Here is a 19127-nt window from a genome sequence, read left to right as displayed (position 1 = left end):
CTTTTACTATCTCATAGAGAAACTAACACAATTTTCAGGTTCAAAAAGGTCAACGGAACTTGGGATTCCCAGCCAGTCTCCCATGCTGGTACTTGCCAAGCCTTAAGCTGCATTGCTGCTGCTATCTGACGAGAGCAGGCACATTCAGCTTAGAATGGCCGTTGACAGCAGCTGTTCAATTTGAACCTTCTTTTACTATCTCATAGAGAAACTAACACAATTTTCAGGTTCAAAAAGGTCAACAGAACTTGGGATTCCCAGCCAGTCTCCCATGCTGGTACTTGCCAAGCCTTAAGCTGCATTGCTGCTGCGATCTGACAAGAGCAGGCACATTCAGCTTAGAATGGCCGTTGACAGCAGCTGTTCAATTTGAACCTTCTTTTACTATCTCATAGAGAAACTAACACAATTTTCAGGTTCAAAAAGGTCAACGGAACTTGGGATTCCCAGCCAGTCTCCCATGCTTTTACTTGCCAAGCCTTAAGCTGCATTGCTGCTGCGATCTGACGAGAGCAGGCACATTCAGCTTAGAATGGCCGTTGACAGCAGCTGTTCAGTTTGAACCGTCTTTTACTATCTCATAGAGAAACTAACACAATTTTCAGGTTCAAAAAGGTCAACGGAACTTGGGATTCCCAGCCAGTCTCCCATGCTGGTACTTGCCAAGCCTTAAGCTGCTGCGATCTGACAAGAGCAGGCACATTCAGCTTAGAATGGCCGTTGACAGCAGCTGTTCAATTTGAACCTTCTTTTACTATCTCATAGAGAAAGTAACACAATTTTCAGGTTCAAAAAGGTCAACAGAACTTGGGATTCCCAGCCAGTCTCCCATGCTGGTACTTGCCAAGCCTTAAGCTTCATTGTTGCTGCGATCTGACGAGAGCAGGCACATTCAGCTTAGAATGGCCGTTGACAGCAGCTGTTCAATTTGAACCTTCTTTTACTATCTCATAGAGAAACTAACACAATTTTCAGGTTCAAAAAGGTCAACAGAACTTGGGATTCCCAGCCAGTCTCCCATGCTGGTACTTGCCAAGCCTTAAGCTGCATTGCTGCTGCGATCTGCCGAGAGCAGGCACATTCAGCTTAGAATGGCCGTTGACAGCAGCTGTTCAATTTGAACCTTCTTTTACTATCTCATAGAAAAACTAGCACAATTTTCAGGTTCAAAAAGGTCAACAGAACTTGGGATTCCCAGCCAGTCTCCCATGCTGGTACTTGCCAAGCCTTAAGCTGCATTGCTGCTGCGATCTGACGAGAGCAGGCACATTCAGCTTAGAATGGCCGTTGACAGCAGCTGTTCAATTTGAACCTTCTTTTACTATCTCATAGAGAAACTAACACAATTTTCAGGTTCAAAAAGGTTAACGGAACTTGGGATTCCCAGCCAGTCTCCCATGCTGGTACTTGCCAAGCCTTAAGCTGCATTGCTGCTGCGATCTGACGAGAGCAGGCACATTCAGCTTAGAATGGCCGTTGACAGCAGCTGTTCAGTTTGAACCTTCTTTTACTATCTCATAGAGAAACTAACACAATTTTCAGGTTCAAAAAGGTCAACGGAACTTGGGATTCCCAGCCAGTCTCCCATGCTGATACTTGCCAAGCCTAAAGCTACATTGCTGCTGCGATCTGACGAGAGCAGGCACATTCAGCTTAGAATGGCCGTTGACAGCAGCTGTTCAATTTGAACCTTCTTTTACCATCTTTGACAGAGAAACTAACAATTTTCAGGTTCAAAAAGGTCAACGGAACTTGGGATTCCCAGCCAGTCTCCCATGCTGGTACTTGCCAAGCCTTAAGCTGCATTGCTGCTGCGATCTGACGAGAGCAGGCACATTCAGCTTAGAATGGCCGTTGACAGCAGCTGTTCAATTTGAACCTTCTTTTACTATCTCATAGAGAAACTAACACAATTTTCAGGTTCAAAAAGGTCAACGGAACTTGGGATTCCCAGCCAGTCTCCCATGCTGGTACTTGCCAAGCCTTAAGCTACATTGCTGCTGCGATCTGATGAGAGCAGGCACATTCAGCTTAGAATGGCCGTTGACAGCAGCTGTTCAGTTTGAACCTTCTTTTACTATCTCATAGAGAAACTAACACAATATTCAGGTTCAAAAAGGTCAACGGAACTTGGGATTCCCAGCCAGTCTCCCATGCTGGTACTTGCCAAGCCTTAAGCTGCTGCGATCTGACGAGAGCAGGCACATTCAGCTTAGAATGGCCGTTGACCGCAGCTGTTCAATTTGAACCTTCTTTTACTATCTCATAGAGAAACTAACACAATTTTCAGGTTCAAAAAGGTCAACAGAACTTGGGATTCCCAGCCAGTCTCCCATGCTGGTACTTGCCAAGCCTTAAGCTGCATTGCTGCTGCGATCTGACGAGAGCAGGCACATTCAGCTTGGAATGGCCGTTGACAGCAGCTGCCTAATTTCTACTTTCTTTTACTATCTCATAGAGAAACTAACACAATTTTCAGGTTCAAAAAGGTCAACGGAACTTGGGATTCCCAGCCAGTCTCCCATGCTGGTACTTGCCAAGCCTTAAGCTGCATTGCTGCTGCGATCTGACGAGAGCAGGCACATTCAGCTTAGAATGGCCGTTGACAGCAGCTGTTCAGTTTGAACCTTCTTTTACTATCTCATAGAGAAACTAACACAATTTTCAGGTTCAAAAAGGTCAACGGAATTTGGGATTCGCAGCCAGTCTCCCATGCTGGTACTTGCCAAGCCTTAAGCTGCATCGCTGCTGTGATCCGACAAGAGCACGCACATTCAGCTTAGAATGGCCGTTGACAGCAGCAGCTGTTCAATTTGAACCTTCTTTTACTATCTCATAGAGAAACTAACACAATTTTCAGGTTCAAAAAGGTCAACGGAACTTGGGATTCCCAGCCAGTCTCCCATGCTGGTACTTGCCAAGCCTTAAGCTGCATTGCTGCTGCTATCTGACGAGAGCAGGCACATTCAGCTTAGAATGGCCGTTGACAGCAGCTGTTCAATTTGAACCTTCTTTTACTATCTCATAGAGAAACTAACACAATTTTCAGGTTCAAAAAGGTCAACAGAACTTGGGATTCCCAGCCAGTCTCCCATGCTGGTACTTGCCAAGCCTTAAGCTGCATTGCTGCTGCGATCTGACAAGAGCAGGCACATTCAGCTTAGAATGGCCGTTGACAGCAGCTGTTCAATTTGAACCTTCTTTTACTATCTCATAGAGAAACTAACACAATTTTCAGGTTCAAAAAGGTCAACGGAACTTGGGATTCCCAGCCAGTCTCCCATGCTTTTACTTGCCAAGCCTTAAGCTGCATTGCTGCTGCGATCTGACGAGAGCAGGCACATTCAGCTTAGAATGGCCGTTGACAGCAGCTGTTCAGTTTGAACCTTCTTTTACTATCTCATAGAGAAACTAACACAATTTTCAGGTTCAAAAAGGTCAACGGAACTTGGGATTCCCAGCCAGTCTCCCATGCTGGTACTTGCCAAGCCTTAAGCTGCTGCGATCTGACAAGAGCAGGCACATTCAGCTTAGAATGGCCGTTGACAGCAGCTGTTCAATTTGAACCTTCTTTTACTATCTCATAGAGAAACTAACACAATTTTCAGGTTCAAAAAGGTCAACAGAACTTGGGATTCCCAGCCAGTCTCCCATGCTGGTACTTGCCAAACCTTAAGCTGCATTGCTGCTGCGATCTGCCGAGAGCAGGCACATTCAGCTTAGAATGGCCGTTGACAGCAGCTGTTCAATTTGAACCTTCTTTTACTATCTCATAGAAAAACTAGCACAATTTTCAGGTTCAAAAAGGTCAACAGAACTTGGGATTCCCAGCCAGTCTCCCATGCTGGTACTTGCCAAGCCTTAAGCTGCATTGCTGCTGCGATCTGACGAGAGCAGGCACATTCAGCTTAGAATGGCCGTTGACAGCAGCTGTTCAATTTGAACCTTCTTTTACTATCTCATAGAGAAACTAACACAATTTTCAGGTTCAAAAAGGTTAACGGAACTTGGGATTCCCAGCCAGTCTCCCATGCTGGTACTTGCCAAGCCTTAAGCTGCATTGCTGCTGCGATCTGACGAGAGCAGGCACATTCAGCTTAGAATGGCCGTTGACAGCAGCTGTTCAGTTTGAACCTTCTTTTACTATCTCATAGAGAAACTAACACAATTTTCAGGTTCAAAAAGGTCAACGGAACTTGGGATTCCCAGCCAGTCTCCCATGCTGATACTTGCCAAGCCTAAAGCTACATTGCTGCTGCGATCTGACGAGAGCAGGCACATTCAGCTTAGAATGGCCGTTGACAGCAGCTGTTCATTTTGAACCTTCTTTTACCATCTTTGACAGAGAAACTAACAATTTTCAGGTTCAAAAAGGTCAACGGAACTTGGGATTCCCAGCCAGTCTCCCATGCTGGTACTTGCCAAGCCTTAAGCTGCATTGCTGCTGCGATCTGACGAGAGCAGGCACATTCAGCTTAGAATGGCCGTTGACAGCAGCTGTTCAATTTGAACCTTCTTTTACTATCTCATAGAGAAACTAACACAATTTTCAGGTTCAAAAAGGTCAACGGAACTTGGGATTCCCAGCCAGTCTCCCATGCTGGTACTTGCCAAGCCTTAAGCTACATTGCTGCTGCGATCTGATGAGAGCAGGCACATTCAGCTTAGAATGGCCGTTGACAGCAGCTGTTCAATTTGAACCTTCTTTTACTATCTCATAGAGAAACTAACACAATTTTCAGGTTCAAAAAGGTCAACGGAACTTGGGATTCCCAGCCAGTCTCCCATGCTGGTACTTGCCAAGCCTTAAGCTGCTGCGATCTGACGAGAGCAGGCACATTCAGCTTAGAATGGCCGTTGACAGCAGCTGTTCAATTTGAACCTTCTTTTACTATCTCATAGAGAAACTAACACAATTTTCAGGTTCAAAAAGGTCAACAGAACTTGGGATTCCCAGCCAGTCTCCCATGCTGGTACTTGCCAAGCCTTAAGCTGCATTGCTGCTGCGATCTGACGAGAGCAGGCACATTCAGCTTAGAATGGCCGTTGACAGCAGCTGTTCAATTTGAACCTTCTTTTACCATCTTTGACAGAGAAACTAACAATTTTCAGGTTCAAAAAGGTCAACGGAACTTGGGATTCCCAGCCAGTCTCCCATGCGTGTACTTGCCAAGCCTTAAGCTGCATTGTTGCTGCGATCTGACGAGAGCAGGCACATTCAGCTTAGAATGGCCGTTGACAGCAGCTGTTCAATTTGAACCTTCTTTTACTATCTCATAGAGAAACTAACACAATTTTCAGGTTCAAAAAGGTCAACAGAACTTGGGATTCCCAGCCAGTCTCCCATGCTGGTACTTGCCAAGCCTTAAGCTGCATTGCTGCTGCGATCTGACGAGAGCAGGCACATTCAGCTTAGAATGGCCGTTGACAGCAGCTGTTCAATTTGAACTTTCTTTTACTATCTCATAGAAAAACTAACACAATTTTCAGATTCAAAAAGGTCAACAGAACTTGGGATTTCCAGCCAGTCTCCCATGCTGGTACTTGCCAAGCCTTAAGCTGCATTGCTGCTGCGATCTGACGAGAGCAGGCACATTCAGCTTAGAATGGCCGTTGACAGCAGCTGTTCAATTTGAACCTTCTTTTACTATCCCATAGAGAAACTAACACAATTTTCAGGTTCAAAAAGGTCAACGGAACTTGGGATTCCCAGCCAGTCTCCCATGCTGGTACTTGCCAAGCCTTAAGCTGCATTGCTGCTGCGATCTGACGAGAGCAGGCACATTCAGCTTAGAATGGCCGTTGACAGCAGCTGTTCAATTTGAACCTTCTTTTACTATCTCATAGAGAAACTAACACAATTTTCAGGTTCAAAAAGGTCAACGGAACTTGGGATTCCCAGCCAGTCTCCCATGCTGGTACTTGCCAAGCCTTAAGCTGCTGCGTTCTGATGAGAGCAGGCACATTCAGCTTAGAATGGCCGTTGACAGCAGCTGTTCAATTTGAACCTTCTTTTACTATCTCATAGAGAAACTAACACAATTTTCAGGTTCAAAAAGGTCAACAGAACTTGGGATTCCCAGCCAGTCTCCCATGCTGGTACTTGCCAAGCCTTAAGCTGCATTGCTGCTGCGATCTGACGAGAGCAGGCACATTCAGCTTAGAATGGCCGTTGACAGCAGCTGCCTAATTTCTACTTTCTTTTACTATCTCATAGAGAAACTAACACAATTTTCAGGTTCAAAAAGGTCAACGGAACTTGGGATTCCCAGCCAGTCTCCCATGCTGGTACTTGCCAAGCCTTAAGCTGCATTGCTGCTGCGATCTGACGAGAGCAGGCACATTCAGCTTAGAATGGCCGTTGACAGCAGCTGTTCAATTTGAACCTACTTTTACTATCTCATAGAGAAACTAACACAATTTTCAGGTTCAAAAAGGTCAACGGAACTTGGGATTCCCAGCCAGTCTCCCATGCTGGTACTTGCCAAGCCTTAAGCTGCATTGCTGCTGCGATCTGACGAGAGCAGGCACATTCAGCTTAGAATGGCCGTTGACAGCAGCTGTTCAGTTTGAACCTTCTTTTACTATCTCATAGAGAAACTAACACAATTTTCAGGTTCAAAAAGGTCAACGGAACTTGGGATTCCCAGCCAGTCTCCCATGCTGGTACTTGCCAAGCCTTAAGCTGCTGCGATCTGATGAGAGCAGGCACATTCAGCTTAGAATGGCCGTTGACAGCAGCTGTTCAATTTGAACCTTCTTTTACTATCTCATAGAGAAACTAACACAATTTTCAGGTTCAAAAAGGTCAACAGAACTTGGGATTCCCAGCCAGTCTCCCATGCTGGTACTTGCCAAGCCTTAAGATGCATTGCTGCTGTGATCTGACGAGAGCAGGCACATTCAGCTTAGAATGGCCATTGACAGCAGCTGTTCAGTTTGAACCTTCTTTTACTATCTCATAGAGAAACTAACACAATTTTCAGGTTCAAAAAGGTCAACAGAACTTGGGATTCCCAGCCAGTCTCCCATGCTGGTACTTGCCAAGCCTTAAGCTGCATTGCTGCTGCGATCTGACGAGAGCAGGCACATTCAGCTTAGAATGGCCGTTGACAGCAGCTGTTCAATTTGAACCTTCTTTTACTATCTCATAGAGAAACTAACACAATTTTCAGGTTCAAAAAGGTCAACGGAACTTGGGATTCGTAGCCAGTCTCCCATGCTGGTACTTGCCAAGCCTTAAGCTGCATTGCTGCTGCGATCTGACGAGAGCAGGCACATTCAGCTTAGAATGGCCATTGACAGCAGCTGTTCAGTTTGAACCTTCTTTTACTATCTCATAGAGAAACTAACACAATTTTCAGGTTCAAAAAGGTCAACGGAACTTGGGATTCCCAGCCAGTCTCCCATGCTGGTACTTGCCAAGCCTTAAGCTGCATTGCTGCTGCGATCTGACGAGAGCAGGCACATTCAGCTTAGAATGGCCGTTGACAGCAGCTGTTCAATTTGAACCTTCTTTTACCATCTTTGACAGAGAAACTAACAATTTTCAGGTTCAAAAAGGTCAACAGAACTTGGGATTCCCAGCCAGTCTCCCATGCTGGTACTTGCCAAGCCTTAAGCTGCATTGATGCTGCGATCTGACGAGAGCAGGCACATTCAGCTTAGAATGGCCGTTGACAGCAGCTGTTCAGTTTGAACCTTCTTTTACTATCTCATAGAGAAACTAACACAATTTTCAGGTTCAAAAAGGTCAACGGAACTTGGAATTCGCAGCCAGTCTCCCATGCTGGTACTTGCCAAGCCTTAAGCCGCATCGCTGCTGTGATCCGACAAGAGCACGCACATTCAGCTTAGAATGGCCGTTGACAGCAGCTGTTCAATTTGAACCTTCTTTTACTATCTCATAGAGAAACTAACACAATTTTCAGGTTCAAAAAGGTCAACAGAACTTGGGATTCCCAGCCAGTCTCCCATGCTGGTACTTGCCAAGCCTTAAGCTGCATTGCTGCTGCGATCTGACGAGAGCAGGCACATTCAGCTTAGAATGGCCGTTGACAGCAGCTGTTCAATTTGAACCTTCTTTTACTATCTCATAGAGAAACTAACACAATTTTCAGGTTCAAAAAGGTCAACAGAACTTGGGATTCCCAGCCAGTCTCCCATGCTGGTACTTGCCAAGCCTTAAGCTGCATTGCTGCTGCGATCTGACGAGAGCAGGCACATTCAGCTTAGAATGCTGTTGACAGCAGCTGTTCAATTTGAACCTTCTTTTACTATCTCATAGAGAAACTAACACAATTTTCAGGTTCAAAAAGGTCAACGGAACTTGGGATTCCCAGCCAGTCTCCCATGCTGGTACTTGCCAAGCCTTAAGCTGCATTGATGCTGCGATCTGACGAGAGCAGGCACATTCAGCTTAGAATGGCCGTTGACAGCAGCTGTTCAGTTTGAACCTTCTTTTACTATCTCATAGAGAAACTAACACAATTTTCAGGTTCAAAAAGGTCAACGGAACTTGGGATTCCCAGCCAGTCTCCCATGCTGGTACTTGCCAAGCCTTAAGCTGCATTGCTGCTGCGATCTGACGAGAGCAGGCACATTCAGCTTAGAATGGCCGTTGACAGCAGCTGTTCAATTTGAACCTTCTTTTACTATCTCATAGAGAAACTAACACAATTTTCAGGTTCAAAAAGGTCAACAGAACTTGGGATTCCCAGCCAGTCTCCCATGCTGGTACTTGCCAAGCCTTAAGCTGCATTGCTGCTGCGATCTGACGAGAGCAGGCACATTCAGCTTAGAATGGCCGTTGACAGCAGCTGTTCAATTTGAACCTTCTTTTACTATCTCATAGAGAAACTAACACAATTTTCAGGTTCAAAAAGGTCAACAGAACTTGGGATTCCCAGCCAGTATCCCATGCTGGTACTTGCCAAGCCTTAAGCTGCATTGCTGCTGCGATCTGACGAGAGCAGGCACATTCAGCTTAGAATGGCCGTTGACAGCAGCTGTTCAATTTGAACCTTCTTTTACTATCTCATAGAAAAACTAACACAATTTTCAGGTTCAAATAGGTCAACAGTACTTGGGATTCCCAGCCAGTCTCCCATGCTGGTACTTGCCAAGCCTTAAGCTGCATTGCTGCTGCGATCTGACGAGAGCAGGCACATTGAGCTTAGAATGGCCGTTGACAGCAGCTGTTCAATTTGAACCTTCTTTTACCATCTTTGACAGAGAAACTAACAATTTTCAGGTTCAAAAAGGTCAACAGAACTTGGGATTCCCAGCCAGTCTCCCATGCTGGTACTTGCCAAGCCTTAAGCTGCATTGATGCTGCGATCTGACGAGAGCAGGCACATTCAGCTTAGAATGGCCGTTGACAGCAGCTGTTCAGTTTGAACCTTCTTTTACTATCTCATAGAGAAACTAACACAATTTTCAGGTTCAAAAAGGTCAACGGAACTTGGAATTCGCAGCCAGTCTCCCATGCTGGTACTTGCCAAGCCTTAAGCCGCATCGCTGCTGTGATCCGACAAGAGCACGCACATTCAGCTTAGAATGGCCGGTGACAGCAGCTGTTCAATTTGAACCTTCTTTTACTATCTCATAGAGAAACTAACACAATTTTCAGGTTCAAAAAGGTCAACAGAACTTGGGATTCCCAGCCAGTCTCCCATGCTGGTACTTGCCAAGCCTTAAGCTGCATTGCTGCTGCGATCTGACGAGAGCAGGCACATTCAGCTTAGAATGGCCGTTGACAGCAGCTGTTCAATTTGAACCTTCTTTTACTATCTCATAGAGAAACTAACACAATTTTCAGGTTCAAAAAGGTCAACAGAACTTGGGATTCCCAGCCAGTCTCCCATGCTGGTACTTGCCAAGCCTTAAGCTGCATTGCTGCTGCGATCTGACGAGAGCAGGCACATTCAGCTTAGAATGCTGTTGACAGCAGCTGTTCAATTTGAACCTTCTTTTACTATCTCATAGAGAAACTAACACAATTTTCAGGTTCAAAAAGGTCAACGGAACTTGGGATTCCCAGCCAGTCTCCCATGCTGGTACTTGCCAAGCCTTAAGCTGCATTGATGCTGCGATCTGACGAGAGCAGGCACATTCAGCTTAGAATGGCCGTTGACAGCAGCTTTTCAATTTGAACCTTCTTTTACTATCTCATAGAGAAACTAACACAATTTTCAGGTTCAAAAAGGTCAACGGAACTTGGGATTCCCAGCCAGTCTCCCATGCTGGTACTTGCCAAGCCTTAAGCTGCATTGCTGCTGCGATCTGACGAGAGCAGGCACATTCAGCTTAGAATGGCCGTTGACAGTAGCTGTTCAATTTGAACCTTCTTTTACCATCTTTGACAGAGAAACTAACACAATTTTCAGGTTCAAAAAGGTCAACGGAACTTGGGATTCCCAGCCAGTCTCCCATGCTGGTACTTGCCAAGCCTTAAGCTGCATTGCTGCTGCGATCTGACGAGAGCAGGCACATTCAGCTTAGAATGGCCGTTGACAGCAGCTGTTCAATTTGAACCTTCTTTTACTATCTCATAGAGAAACTAACACAATTTTCAGGTTCAAAAAGGTCAACGGAACTTGGGATTCCCAGCCAGTCTCCCATGCTGGTACTTGCCAAGCCTTAAGCTGCATTGCTGCTGCGATCTGACGAGAGCAGGCACATTCAGCTTAGAATGGCCGTTGACAGCAGCTGTTCAATTTGAACCTTCTTTTACTATCTCATAGAGAAACTAACACAATTTTCAGGTTCAAAAAGGTCAACGGAACTTGGTATTCCCAGCCAGTCTCCCATGCTGGTACTTGCCAAGCCTTAAGCTGCATTGCTGCTGCGATCTGACGAGAACAGGCACATTCAGCTTAGAATGGCCGTTGACAGCAGCTGTTCAATTTGAACCTTCTTTTACTATCTCATAGAAAAACTAACACAATTTTCAGGTTCAAAAAGGTCAACAGTACTTGGGATTCCCAGCCAGTCTCCCATGCTGGTACTTGCCAAGCCTTAAGCTGCATTGCTGCTGCGATCTGACGAGAGCAGGCACATTCAGCTTAGAATGGCCGTTGACAGCAGCTGTTCAATTTGAACCTTCTTTTACTATCTCATAGAAAAACTAACACTATTTTCAGGTTCAAAAAGGTCAACAGTACTTGGGATTCCCAGCCAGTCTCCCATGCTGGTACTTGCCAAGCCTTAAGCTGCATTGCTGCTGCGATCTGACGAGAGCAGGCACATTCAGCTTAGAATGGCCGTTGACAGCAGCTGTTCAATTTGAACCTTCTTTTACCATCTTTGACAGAGAAACTAACAATTTTCAGGTTCAAAAAGGTCAACGGAACTTGGGATTCCCAGCCAGTCTCCCATGCTGGTACTTGCCAAGCCTTAAGCTGCATTGCTGCTGCGATCTGACGAGAGCAAGCACATTGAGCTTAGAATGGCCGTTGACAGCAGCTGTTCAATTTGAACCTTCTTTTACTATCTCATAGAGAAACTAACACAATTTTCAGGTTCAAAAAGGTCAAAAGAACTTGGGATTCCCAGCCAGTCTCCCATGCTGGTACTTGCCAAGCCTTAAGCTGCATTGCTGCTGCGATCTGACGAGAGCAGGCACATTCAGCTTAGAATGGCCGTTGACAGCAGCTGTTCAATTTGAACCTTCTTTTACTATCTCGTAGAGAAACTAACACAATTTTCAGGTTCAAAAAGGTCAACGGAACTTGGGATTCCCAGCCAGTCTCCCATGCTGGTACTTGCCAAGCCTTAAGCTGCATTGCTGCTGCGATCTGACGAGAGCAGGCACATTCAGCTTAGAATGGCCGTTGACAGCAGCTGTTCAATTTGAACCTTCTTTTACCATCTTTGACAGAGAAACTAACAATTTTCAGGTTCAAAAAGGTCAACGGAACTTGGGATTCGCAGCCAGTCTCCCATGCTGGTACTTGCCAAGCCTTAAGCTGCATTGATGCTGCGATCTGACGAGAGCAGGCACATTCAGCTTAGAATGGCCGTTGACCGCAGCTGTTCAATTTGAACCTTCTTTTACTATCTCATAGAGAAACTAACACAATTTTCAGGTTCAAAAAGGTCAACAGACCTTGGGATTCCCAGCCAGTCTCCCATGCTGGTACTTGCCAAGCCTTAAGCTGCATTGCTGCTGCGATCTGACGAGAGCAGGCACATTCAGCTTAGAATGCTGTTGACAGCAGCTGTTCAATTTGAACCTTCTTTTACTATCTCATAGAGAAACTAACACAATTTTCAGGTTCAAAAAGGTCAACGGAACTTGGGATTCCCAGCCAGTCTCCCATGCTGGTACTTGCCAAGCCTTAAGCTGCATTGATGCTGCGATCTGACGAGAGCAGGCACATTCAGCTTAGAATGGCCGTTGACAGCAGCTGTTCAGTTTGAACCTTCTTTTACTATCTCATAGAGAAACTAACACAATTTTCAGGTTCAAAAAGGTCAACGGAACTTGGGATTCCCAGCCAGTCTCCCATGCTGGTACTTGCCAAGCCTTAAGCTGCATTGCTGCTGCGATCTGACGAGAGCAGGCACATTCAGCTTAGAATGGCCGTTGACAGCAGCTGTTCAATTTGAACCTTCTTTTACTATCTCATAGAGAAACTAACACAATTTTCAGGTTCAAAAAGGTCAACGGAACTTGGGATTCCCAGCCAGTCTCCCATGCTGGTACTTGCCAAGCCTTAAGCTGCATTGCTGCTGCGATCTGACGAGAGCAGGCACATTCAGCTTAGAATGGCCGTTGACAGCAGCTGTTCAATTTGAACCTTCTTTTACCATCTTTGACAGAGAAACTAACAATTTTCAGGTTCAAAAAGGTCAACGGAACTTGGGATTCCCAGCCAGTCTCCCATGCTGGTACTTGCCAAGCCTTAAGCTGCTGCGATCTGACGAGAGCAGGCACATTCAGCTTAGAATGGCCGTTGACAGCAGCTGTTCAATTTGAACCTTCTTTTACTATCTCATAGAGAAACTAACACAATTTTCAGGTTCAAAAAGGTCAACGGAACTTGGGATTCCCAGCCAGTCTCCCATGCTGGTACTTGCCAAGCCTTAAGCTGCTGCGATCTGACGAGAGCAGGCACATTCAGCTTAGAATGGCCGTTGACAGCAGCTGTTCAATTTGAACCTTCTTTTACTATCTCATAGAGAAACTAACACAATTTTCAGGTTCAAAAACGTCAACGGAACTTGGGATTCCCAGCCAGTCTCCCATGCTGGTACTTGCCAAGCCTTAAGCTGCATTGCTGCTGCGATCTGACGAGAGCAGGCACATTCAGCTTAGAAAGGCCGTTGACAGCAGCTGTTCAATTTGAACCTTCTTTTACCATCTTTGACAGAGAAACTAACAATTTTCAGGTTCAAAAAGGTCAACGGAACTTGGGATTCCCAGCCAGTCTCCCATGCTGGTACTTGCCAAGCCTTAAGCTGCATTGCTGCTGCGATCTGACGAGAGCAGGAACATTCAGCTTAGAATGGCCGTTGACAGCAGCTGTTCAATTTGAACCTTCTTTTACTATCTCATAGAGAAACTAACACAATTTTCAGGTTCAAAAAGGTCAACGGAACTTGGGATTCCCAGCCAGTCTCCCATGCTGGTACTTGCCAAGCCTTAAGCTGCTGCGATCTGACGAGAGCAGGCACATTCAGCTTAGAATGGCCGTTGACAGCAGCTGTTCAATTTGAACCTTCTTTTACTATCTCATAGAGAAACTAACACAATTTTCAGGTTCAAAAAGGTCAACAGAACTTGGGATTCCCAGCCAGTCTCCCATGCTGGTACTTGCCAAGCCTTAAGCTGCATTGCTGCTGCGATCTGACGAGAGCAGGCACATTCAACTTAGAATGGCCGTTGACAGCAGCTGTTCAATTTGAACCTTCTTTTACCATCTTTGACAGAGAAACTAACAATTTTCAGGTTCAAAAAGGTCAACGGAACTTGGGATTCCCAGCCAGTCTCCCATGCTGGTACTTGCCAAGCCTTAAGCTGCATTGCTGCTGCGATCTGACGAGAGCAGGAACATTCAGCTTAGAATGGCCGTTGACAGCAGCTGTTCAATTTGAACCTTCTTTTACTATCTCATAGAGAAACTAACACAATTTTCAGGTTCAAAAAGGTCAACGGAACTTGGGATTCCCAGCCAGTCTCCCATGCTGGTACTTGCCAAGCCTTAAGCTGCTGCGATCTGACGAGAGCAGGCACATTCAGCTTAGAATGGCCGTTGACAGCAGCTGTTCAATTTGAACCTTCTTTTACTATCTCATAGAGAAACTAACACAATTTTCAGGTTCAAAAAGGTCAACAGAACTTGGGATTCCCAGCCAGTCTCCCATGCTGGTACTTGCCAAGCCTTAAGCTGCATTGCTGCTGCGATCTGACGAGAGCAGGCACATTCAACTTAGAATGGCCGTTGACAGCAGCTGTTCAATTTGAACCTTCTTTTACCATCTTTGACAGAGAAACTAACAATTTTCAGGTTCAAAAAGGTCAAAGGAACTTGGGATTCGCAGCCAGCCTCCCATGCTGGTACTTGCCAAGCCTTAAGCTGCATTGCTGCTGCGATCTGACGAGAGCAGGCACATTCAGCTTAGAATGGCCGTTGACAGCAGCTGTACTATTTGAACCTTCTTTTACTATCTCATAGAGAAACTAACACAATTTTCAGGTTCAAAAAGGTCAACAGAACTTGGGATTCCCAGCCAGTCTCCCATGCTGGTACTTGCCAAGCCTTAAGCTGCATTGCTGCTGCGATCTGACGAGAGCTGGCACATTCAGCTTAGAATGGCCGTTGACAGCAGCTGTTCAATTTGAACCTTCTTTTACTATCTCATAGAAAAACTAACACAATTTTCAGGTTCAAAAAGGTCAACAGAACTTGGGATTCCCAGCCAGTCTCCCATGCTGGTACTTGCCAAGCCTTAAGCTGCATTGCTGCTGCGATCTGACGAGAGCAGGCACATTCAGCTTAGAATGGCCGTTGACAGCAGCTGCCTTATTTCTACTTTCTTTTACTATCTCATAGAGAAACTAACACAATTTTCAGGTTCAAAAACGTCAACGGAACTTGGGATTCCCAGCCAGTCTCCCATGCTGGTACTTGCCAAGCCTTAAGCTGCATTGCTGCTGCGATCTGACGAGAGCAGGCACATTCAGCTTAGAAAGGCCGTTGACAGCAGCTGTTCAATTTGAACCTTCTTTTACCATCTTTGACAGAGAAACTAACAATTTTCAGGTTCAAAAAGGTCAACGGAACTTGGGATTCCCAGCCAGTCTCCCATGCTGGTACTTGCCAAGCCTTAAGCTGCATTGCTGCTGCGATCTGACGAGAGCAGGAACATTCAGCTTAGAATGGCCGTTGACAGCAGCTGTTCAATTTGAACCTTCTTTTACTATCTCATAGAGAAACTAACACATTTTTCAGGTTCAAAAAGGTCAACGGAACTTGGGATTCCCAGCCAGTCTCCCATGCTGGTACTTGCCAAGCCTTAAGCTGCTGCAATCTGACGAGAGCAGGCACATTCAGCTTAGAATGGCCGTTGACAGCAGCTGTTCAATTTGAACCTTCTTTTACTATCTCATAGAGAAACTAACACAATTTTCAGGTTCAAAAAGGTCAACAGAACTTGGGATTCCCAGCCAGTCTCCCATGCTGGTACTTGCCAAGCCTTAAGCTGCATTGCTGCTGCGATCTGACGAGAGCAGGCACATTCAACTTAGAATGGCCGTTGACAGCAGCTGTTCAATTTGAACCTTCTTTTACCATCTTTGACAGAGAAACTAACAATTTTCAGGTTCAAAAAGGTCAAAGGAACTTGGGATTCGCAGCCATCCTCCCATGCTGGTACTTGCCAAGCCTTAAGCTGCATTGCTGCTGCGATCTGACGAGAGCAGGCACATTCAGCTTAGAATGGCCGTTGGCAGCAGCTGTTCTATTTGAACCTTCTTTTACTATCTCATAGAGAAACTAACACAATTTTCAGGTTCAAAAAGGTCAACAGAACTTGGGATTCCCAGCCAGTCTCCCATGCTGGTACTTGCCAAGCCTTAAGCTGCATTGCTGCTGCGATCTGACGAGAGCAGGCACATTCAGCTTAGAATGGCCGTTGACAGCAGCTGTTCAATTTGAACCTTCTTTTACTATCTCATAGAAAAACTAACACAATTTTCAGGTTCAAAAAGGTCAATAGAACTTGGGATTCCCAGCCAGTCTCCCATGCTGGTACTTGCCAAGCCTTAAGCTGCATTGCTGCTGCGATCTGACGAGAGCAGGCACATTCAGCTTAGAATGGCCGTTGACAGCAGCTGCCTTATTTCTACTTTCTTTTACTATCTCATAGAGAAACTAACACAATTTTCAGGTTCAAAAAGGTCAACAGAACTTGGGATTCCCAGCCAGTCTCCCATGCTGGTACTTGCCAAGCCTTAAGCTGCATTGCTGCTGCGACCTGACGAGAGCAGGCACATTCAGCTTAGAATGGCCGTTGACAGCAGCTGTTCAGTTTGAACCTTCTTTTACTATCTCATAGAGAAACTAACACAATTTTCAGGTTCAAAAAGGTCAACGGAACTTGGGATTCCCAGCCAGTCTCCCATGCTGGTACTTGCCAAGCCTTAAGCTGCATTGCTGCTGCGATCTGACGAGAGCAGGCACATTCAGCTTAGAATGGCCGTTGACAGCAGCTGTTCAATTTGAACCTTCTTTTACCATCTTTGACAGAGAAACTAACAATTTTCAGGTTCAAAAAGGTCAACAGAACTTGGGATTCCCAGCCAGTCTCCCATGCTGGTACTTGCCAAGCCTTAAGCTTAATTGTTGCTGCGATCTGACGAGAGCAGGCACATTCAGCTTAGAATGGCCGTTGACAGCAGCTGTTCAATTTGAACCTTCTTTTACTATCTCATAGAGAAACTAACACAATTTTCAGGTTCAAAAAGGTCAACGGAACTTGGGATTCGCAGCCAGTCTCCCATGCTGGTACTTGCCAAGCCTTAAGCCGCATCGCTGCTGTGATCCGACAAGAGCACGCACATTCAGCTTAGAATGGCCGTTGACAGCAGCTGTTCAATTTGAACCTTCTTTTACTATCTCATAGAGAAACTAACACAATTTTCAGGTTCAAAAAGGTCAACAGAACTTGGGATTCCCAGCCAGTCTCCCATGCTGGTACTTGCCAAGCCTTAAGCTGCATTGCTGCTGCGATCTGACGAGAGCACGCACATTCAGCTTAGAATGGCCGTTGACAGCAGCTGTTCAATTTGAACCTTCTTTTACTATCTCATAGAGAAACTAACACAATTTTCAGGTTCAAAAAGGTCAACGGAACTTGGGATTCCCAGCCAGTCTCCCATGCTGGTACTTGCCAAGCCTTAAGCTGCATTGCTGCTGCGATCTGACGAGAGCAGGCACATTCAGCTTAGAATGGCCGTTGACAGCAGCTGTTCAGTTCGAACCTTCTTTTACTATCTCATAGAGAAACTAACACAATTTTCAGGTTCAAAAAGGTCAACGGAACTTGGGATTCGCAGCCAGTCTCCCATGCTGGTACTTGCCAAGCCTTAAGCCGCATCGCTGCTGTGATCCGACAAGAGCACGCACATTCAGCTTAGAATGGCCGTTGACAGCAGCTGTTCAATTTGAACCTTCTTTTACTATCTCATAGAGAAAGTAACACAATTTTCAGGTTCAAAAAGGTCAACGGAACTTGGGATTCCCAGCCAGTCTCCCATGCTGGTACTTGCCAAGCCTTAAGCTGCATTGCTGCTGCGATCTGACGAGAGCAGGCACATTCAGCTTAGAATGGCCGTTGACAGCAGCTGTTCAATTTGAACCTTCTTTTACCATCTTTGACAGAGAAACTAACAATTTTCAGGTTCAAAAAGGTCAACAGAACTTGGGATTCCCAGCCAGTCTCCCATGCTGGTACTTGCCAAGCCTTAAGCTGCATTGATGCTGCGATCTGACGAGAGCAGGCACATTCAGCTTAGAATGGCCGTTGACAGCAGCTGTTCAGTTTGAACCTTCTTTTACTATCTCATAGAGAAACTAACACAATTTTCAGGTTCAAAAAGGTCAACGGAACTTGGAATTCGCAGCCAGTCTCCCATGCTGGTACTTGCCAAGCCTTAAGCCGCATCGCTGCTGTGATCCGACAAGAGCACGCACATTCAGCTTAGAATGGCCGTTGACAGCAGCTGTTCAATTTGAACCTTCTTTTACTATCTCATAGAGAAACTAACACAATTTTCAGGTTCAAAAAGGTCAACGGAACTTGGGATTCCCAGCCAGTCTCCCATGCTGTTACTTGCCAAGCCTTAAGCTGCATTGCTGCTGCGATCTGACGAGAGCAGGCACATTCAGCTTAGAATGGCCGTTGACAGCAGCTGTTCAGTTTGAACCTTCTTTTACTATCTCATAGAGAAACTAACACAATTTTCAGGTTCAAAAAGGTCAACGGAACTTGGGATTCCCAGCCAGTCTCCCATGATGGTACTTGCCAAGCCTTAAGCTGCATTGCTGCTGCGATCTGACGAGAGCAGGCACATTCAGCTTAGAATGGCCGTTGACAGCAGCTGTTCAATTTGAACCTTCTTTTACCATCTTTGACAGAGAAACTAACAATTTTCAGGTTCAAAAAGGTCAACAGAACTTGGGATTCCCAGCCAGTCTCCCATGCTGGTACTTGCCAAGCCTTAAGCTTCATTGTTGCTGCGATCTGACGAGAGCAGGCACATTCAGCTTAGAATGGCCGTTGACAGCAGCTGTTCAATTTGAACCTTCTTTTACTATCTCATAGAAAAACTAACACAATTTTCAGGTTCAAAAAGGTCAACGGAACTTGGGATTCCCAGCCAGTCTCCCATGCTGGTACTTGCCAAGCCTTAAGCTGCATTGCTGCTGCGATCTGACGAGAGCAGGCACATTCAGCTTAGAATGGCCGTTGACAGCAGCTGTTCAATTTGAACCTTCTTTTACTATCTCATAGAGAAACTAACACAATTTTCAGGTTCAAAAAGGTCAACGGAACTTGGGATTCCCAGCCAGTCTCCCATGCTGGTACTTGCCAAGCCTTAAGCTGCTGCGATCTGACGA

At 45.7% G+C, this 19127-nt stretch overlaps 78 pseudogenes; all 78 read right to left on the bottom strand.

The window, feature by feature from the left end:
- Positions 1-47: 47 nt before the first annotated feature.
- On the bottom strand, positions 48-166 carry LOC140089789 (5S ribosomal RNA; annotated as a pseudogene).
- Positions 167-236: 70 nt separating this feature from the next.
- Positions 237-355, bottom strand: LOC140091106 (5S ribosomal RNA; annotated as a pseudogene).
- A 70-nt stretch (positions 356-425) lies between these two features.
- LOC140097472 (5S ribosomal RNA) lies at positions 426-544 on the bottom strand (annotated as a pseudogene).
- A 251-nt stretch (positions 545-795) lies between these two features.
- Positions 796-914, bottom strand: LOC140091159 (5S ribosomal RNA; annotated as a pseudogene).
- Positions 915-984: 70 nt separating this feature from the next.
- Positions 985-1103, bottom strand: LOC140092252 (5S ribosomal RNA; annotated as a pseudogene).
- Positions 1104-1173: 70 nt separating this feature from the next.
- Positions 1174-1292, bottom strand: LOC140081459 (5S ribosomal RNA; annotated as a pseudogene).
- A 70-nt stretch (positions 1293-1362) lies between these two features.
- On the bottom strand, positions 1363-1481 carry LOC140086701 (5S ribosomal RNA; annotated as a pseudogene).
- A 70-nt stretch (positions 1482-1551) lies between these two features.
- On the bottom strand, positions 1552-1670 carry LOC140092874 (5S ribosomal RNA; annotated as a pseudogene).
- A 70-nt stretch (positions 1671-1740) lies between these two features.
- LOC140102284 (5S ribosomal RNA) lies at positions 1741-1859 on the bottom strand (annotated as a pseudogene).
- A 70-nt stretch (positions 1860-1929) lies between these two features.
- On the bottom strand, positions 1930-2048 carry LOC140082381 (5S ribosomal RNA; annotated as a pseudogene).
- Positions 2049-2299: 251 nt separating this feature from the next.
- Positions 2300-2418, bottom strand: LOC140087485 (5S ribosomal RNA; annotated as a pseudogene).
- A 70-nt stretch (positions 2419-2488) lies between these two features.
- LOC140102283 (5S ribosomal RNA) lies at positions 2489-2607 on the bottom strand (annotated as a pseudogene).
- A 262-nt stretch (positions 2608-2869) lies between these two features.
- On the bottom strand, positions 2870-2988 carry LOC140089788 (5S ribosomal RNA; annotated as a pseudogene).
- Positions 2989-3058: 70 nt separating this feature from the next.
- On the bottom strand, positions 3059-3177 carry LOC140091105 (5S ribosomal RNA; annotated as a pseudogene).
- Positions 3178-3247: 70 nt separating this feature from the next.
- LOC140097470 (5S ribosomal RNA) lies at positions 3248-3366 on the bottom strand (annotated as a pseudogene).
- A 251-nt stretch (positions 3367-3617) lies between these two features.
- LOC140097908 (5S ribosomal RNA) lies at positions 3618-3736 on the bottom strand (annotated as a pseudogene).
- A 70-nt stretch (positions 3737-3806) lies between these two features.
- Positions 3807-3925, bottom strand: LOC140081458 (5S ribosomal RNA; annotated as a pseudogene).
- Positions 3926-3995: 70 nt separating this feature from the next.
- On the bottom strand, positions 3996-4114 carry LOC140086700 (5S ribosomal RNA; annotated as a pseudogene).
- Positions 4115-4184: 70 nt separating this feature from the next.
- Positions 4185-4303, bottom strand: LOC140092873 (5S ribosomal RNA; annotated as a pseudogene).
- Positions 4304-4373: 70 nt separating this feature from the next.
- LOC140102282 (5S ribosomal RNA) lies at positions 4374-4492 on the bottom strand (annotated as a pseudogene).
- A 70-nt stretch (positions 4493-4562) lies between these two features.
- Positions 4563-4681, bottom strand: LOC140082380 (5S ribosomal RNA; annotated as a pseudogene).
- Positions 4682-4932: 251 nt separating this feature from the next.
- Positions 4933-5051, bottom strand: LOC140081457 (5S ribosomal RNA; annotated as a pseudogene).
- Positions 5052-5121: 70 nt separating this feature from the next.
- Positions 5122-5240, bottom strand: LOC140090220 (5S ribosomal RNA; annotated as a pseudogene).
- A 70-nt stretch (positions 5241-5310) lies between these two features.
- On the bottom strand, positions 5311-5429 carry LOC140081456 (5S ribosomal RNA; annotated as a pseudogene).
- A 70-nt stretch (positions 5430-5499) lies between these two features.
- On the bottom strand, positions 5500-5618 carry LOC140090714 (5S ribosomal RNA; annotated as a pseudogene).
- A 70-nt stretch (positions 5619-5688) lies between these two features.
- On the bottom strand, positions 5689-5807 carry LOC140102281 (5S ribosomal RNA; annotated as a pseudogene).
- A 251-nt stretch (positions 5808-6058) lies between these two features.
- On the bottom strand, positions 6059-6177 carry LOC140081455 (5S ribosomal RNA; annotated as a pseudogene).
- Positions 6178-6247: 70 nt separating this feature from the next.
- On the bottom strand, positions 6248-6366 carry LOC140102280 (5S ribosomal RNA; annotated as a pseudogene).
- Positions 6367-6436: 70 nt separating this feature from the next.
- On the bottom strand, positions 6437-6555 carry LOC140102279 (5S ribosomal RNA; annotated as a pseudogene).
- Positions 6556-6995: 440 nt separating this feature from the next.
- On the bottom strand, positions 6996-7114 carry LOC140081454 (5S ribosomal RNA; annotated as a pseudogene).
- A 70-nt stretch (positions 7115-7184) lies between these two features.
- Positions 7185-7303, bottom strand: LOC140096994 (5S ribosomal RNA; annotated as a pseudogene).
- A 70-nt stretch (positions 7304-7373) lies between these two features.
- Positions 7374-7492, bottom strand: LOC140102276 (5S ribosomal RNA; annotated as a pseudogene).
- Positions 7493-7562: 70 nt separating this feature from the next.
- On the bottom strand, positions 7563-7681 carry LOC140085836 (5S ribosomal RNA; annotated as a pseudogene).
- Positions 7682-7940: 259 nt separating this feature from the next.
- Positions 7941-8059, bottom strand: LOC140081453 (5S ribosomal RNA; annotated as a pseudogene).
- A 70-nt stretch (positions 8060-8129) lies between these two features.
- LOC140095379 (5S ribosomal RNA) lies at positions 8130-8247 on the bottom strand (annotated as a pseudogene).
- Positions 8248-8317: 70 nt separating this feature from the next.
- LOC140084567 (5S ribosomal RNA) lies at positions 8318-8436 on the bottom strand (annotated as a pseudogene).
- Positions 8437-8506: 70 nt separating this feature from the next.
- On the bottom strand, positions 8507-8625 carry LOC140102275 (5S ribosomal RNA; annotated as a pseudogene).
- Positions 8626-8695: 70 nt separating this feature from the next.
- Positions 8696-8814, bottom strand: LOC140081451 (5S ribosomal RNA; annotated as a pseudogene).
- A 70-nt stretch (positions 8815-8884) lies between these two features.
- On the bottom strand, positions 8885-9003 carry LOC140085235 (5S ribosomal RNA; annotated as a pseudogene).
- A 70-nt stretch (positions 9004-9073) lies between these two features.
- LOC140084839 (5S ribosomal RNA) lies at positions 9074-9192 on the bottom strand (annotated as a pseudogene).
- Positions 9193-9262: 70 nt separating this feature from the next.
- Positions 9263-9381, bottom strand: LOC140085834 (5S ribosomal RNA; annotated as a pseudogene).
- A 259-nt stretch (positions 9382-9640) lies between these two features.
- Positions 9641-9759, bottom strand: LOC140081450 (5S ribosomal RNA; annotated as a pseudogene).
- A 70-nt stretch (positions 9760-9829) lies between these two features.
- LOC140095378 (5S ribosomal RNA) lies at positions 9830-9947 on the bottom strand (annotated as a pseudogene).
- Positions 9948-10017: 70 nt separating this feature from the next.
- Positions 10018-10136, bottom strand: LOC140084566 (5S ribosomal RNA; annotated as a pseudogene).
- A 70-nt stretch (positions 10137-10206) lies between these two features.
- LOC140102274 (5S ribosomal RNA) lies at positions 10207-10325 on the bottom strand (annotated as a pseudogene).
- A 72-nt stretch (positions 10326-10397) lies between these two features.
- On the bottom strand, positions 10398-10516 carry LOC140102273 (5S ribosomal RNA; annotated as a pseudogene).
- Positions 10517-10586: 70 nt separating this feature from the next.
- Positions 10587-10705, bottom strand: LOC140102272 (5S ribosomal RNA; annotated as a pseudogene).
- A 70-nt stretch (positions 10706-10775) lies between these two features.
- LOC140081714 (5S ribosomal RNA) lies at positions 10776-10894 on the bottom strand (annotated as a pseudogene).
- A 70-nt stretch (positions 10895-10964) lies between these two features.
- On the bottom strand, positions 10965-11083 carry LOC140090501 (5S ribosomal RNA; annotated as a pseudogene).
- Positions 11084-11153: 70 nt separating this feature from the next.
- Positions 11154-11272, bottom strand: LOC140090379 (5S ribosomal RNA; annotated as a pseudogene).
- Positions 11273-11342: 70 nt separating this feature from the next.
- Positions 11343-11461, bottom strand: LOC140094140 (5S ribosomal RNA; annotated as a pseudogene).
- A 70-nt stretch (positions 11462-11531) lies between these two features.
- LOC140094153 (5S ribosomal RNA) lies at positions 11532-11650 on the bottom strand (annotated as a pseudogene).
- Positions 11651-11720: 70 nt separating this feature from the next.
- LOC140102271 (5S ribosomal RNA) lies at positions 11721-11839 on the bottom strand (annotated as a pseudogene).
- Positions 11840-11909: 70 nt separating this feature from the next.
- On the bottom strand, positions 11910-12028 carry LOC140094330 (5S ribosomal RNA; annotated as a pseudogene).
- A 258-nt stretch (positions 12029-12286) lies between these two features.
- On the bottom strand, positions 12287-12405 carry LOC140084565 (5S ribosomal RNA; annotated as a pseudogene).
- A 70-nt stretch (positions 12406-12475) lies between these two features.
- LOC140102270 (5S ribosomal RNA) lies at positions 12476-12594 on the bottom strand (annotated as a pseudogene).
- Positions 12595-12664: 70 nt separating this feature from the next.
- On the bottom strand, positions 12665-12783 carry LOC140102269 (5S ribosomal RNA; annotated as a pseudogene).
- Positions 12784-13404: 621 nt separating this feature from the next.
- On the bottom strand, positions 13405-13523 carry LOC140078345 (5S ribosomal RNA; annotated as a pseudogene).
- A 251-nt stretch (positions 13524-13774) lies between these two features.
- On the bottom strand, positions 13775-13893 carry LOC140084652 (5S ribosomal RNA; annotated as a pseudogene).
- Positions 13894-13963: 70 nt separating this feature from the next.
- On the bottom strand, positions 13964-14082 carry LOC140078344 (5S ribosomal RNA; annotated as a pseudogene).
- A 251-nt stretch (positions 14083-14333) lies between these two features.
- LOC140084650 (5S ribosomal RNA) lies at positions 14334-14452 on the bottom strand (annotated as a pseudogene).
- Positions 14453-14711: 259 nt separating this feature from the next.
- On the bottom strand, positions 14712-14830 carry LOC140090541 (5S ribosomal RNA; annotated as a pseudogene).
- Positions 14831-14900: 70 nt separating this feature from the next.
- LOC140081449 (5S ribosomal RNA) lies at positions 14901-15019 on the bottom strand (annotated as a pseudogene).
- Positions 15020-15278: 259 nt separating this feature from the next.
- Positions 15279-15397, bottom strand: LOC140078343 (5S ribosomal RNA; annotated as a pseudogene).
- Positions 15398-15648: 251 nt separating this feature from the next.
- On the bottom strand, positions 15649-15767 carry LOC140084649 (5S ribosomal RNA; annotated as a pseudogene).
- Positions 15768-16026: 259 nt separating this feature from the next.
- Positions 16027-16145, bottom strand: LOC140081448 (5S ribosomal RNA; annotated as a pseudogene).
- A 70-nt stretch (positions 16146-16215) lies between these two features.
- Positions 16216-16334, bottom strand: LOC140090419 (5S ribosomal RNA; annotated as a pseudogene).
- A 70-nt stretch (positions 16335-16404) lies between these two features.
- On the bottom strand, positions 16405-16523 carry LOC140086747 (5S ribosomal RNA; annotated as a pseudogene).
- Positions 16524-16593: 70 nt separating this feature from the next.
- On the bottom strand, positions 16594-16712 carry LOC140102268 (5S ribosomal RNA; annotated as a pseudogene).
- Positions 16713-16782: 70 nt separating this feature from the next.
- LOC140096682 (5S ribosomal RNA) lies at positions 16783-16901 on the bottom strand (annotated as a pseudogene).
- Positions 16902-17160: 259 nt separating this feature from the next.
- LOC140089894 (5S ribosomal RNA) lies at positions 17161-17279 on the bottom strand (annotated as a pseudogene).
- A 70-nt stretch (positions 17280-17349) lies between these two features.
- LOC140102266 (5S ribosomal RNA) lies at positions 17350-17468 on the bottom strand (annotated as a pseudogene).
- A 259-nt stretch (positions 17469-17727) lies between these two features.
- Positions 17728-17846, bottom strand: LOC140102264 (5S ribosomal RNA; annotated as a pseudogene).
- A 70-nt stretch (positions 17847-17916) lies between these two features.
- Positions 17917-18035, bottom strand: LOC140085833 (5S ribosomal RNA; annotated as a pseudogene).
- Positions 18036-18294: 259 nt separating this feature from the next.
- LOC140091496 (5S ribosomal RNA) lies at positions 18295-18413 on the bottom strand (annotated as a pseudogene).
- A 70-nt stretch (positions 18414-18483) lies between these two features.
- On the bottom strand, positions 18484-18602 carry LOC140081623 (5S ribosomal RNA; annotated as a pseudogene).
- A 70-nt stretch (positions 18603-18672) lies between these two features.
- On the bottom strand, positions 18673-18791 carry LOC140091157 (5S ribosomal RNA; annotated as a pseudogene).
- Positions 18792-18861: 70 nt separating this feature from the next.
- Positions 18862-18980, bottom strand: LOC140102263 (5S ribosomal RNA; annotated as a pseudogene).
- Positions 18981-19127: the final 147 nt, after the last annotated feature.

The sequence above is a fragment of the Engystomops pustulosus genome, chromosome 9 (assembly GCF_040894005.1).
Source record: "Engystomops pustulosus chromosome 9, aEngPut4.maternal, whole genome shotgun sequence".
Taxonomy (NCBI): Eukaryota; Metazoa; Chordata; class Amphibia; order Anura; family Leptodactylidae; genus Engystomops; species Engystomops pustulosus.
Note: the sequence above shows the minus strand (reverse complement) of the source record. Positions and strands in the feature narration are given on the sequence as shown.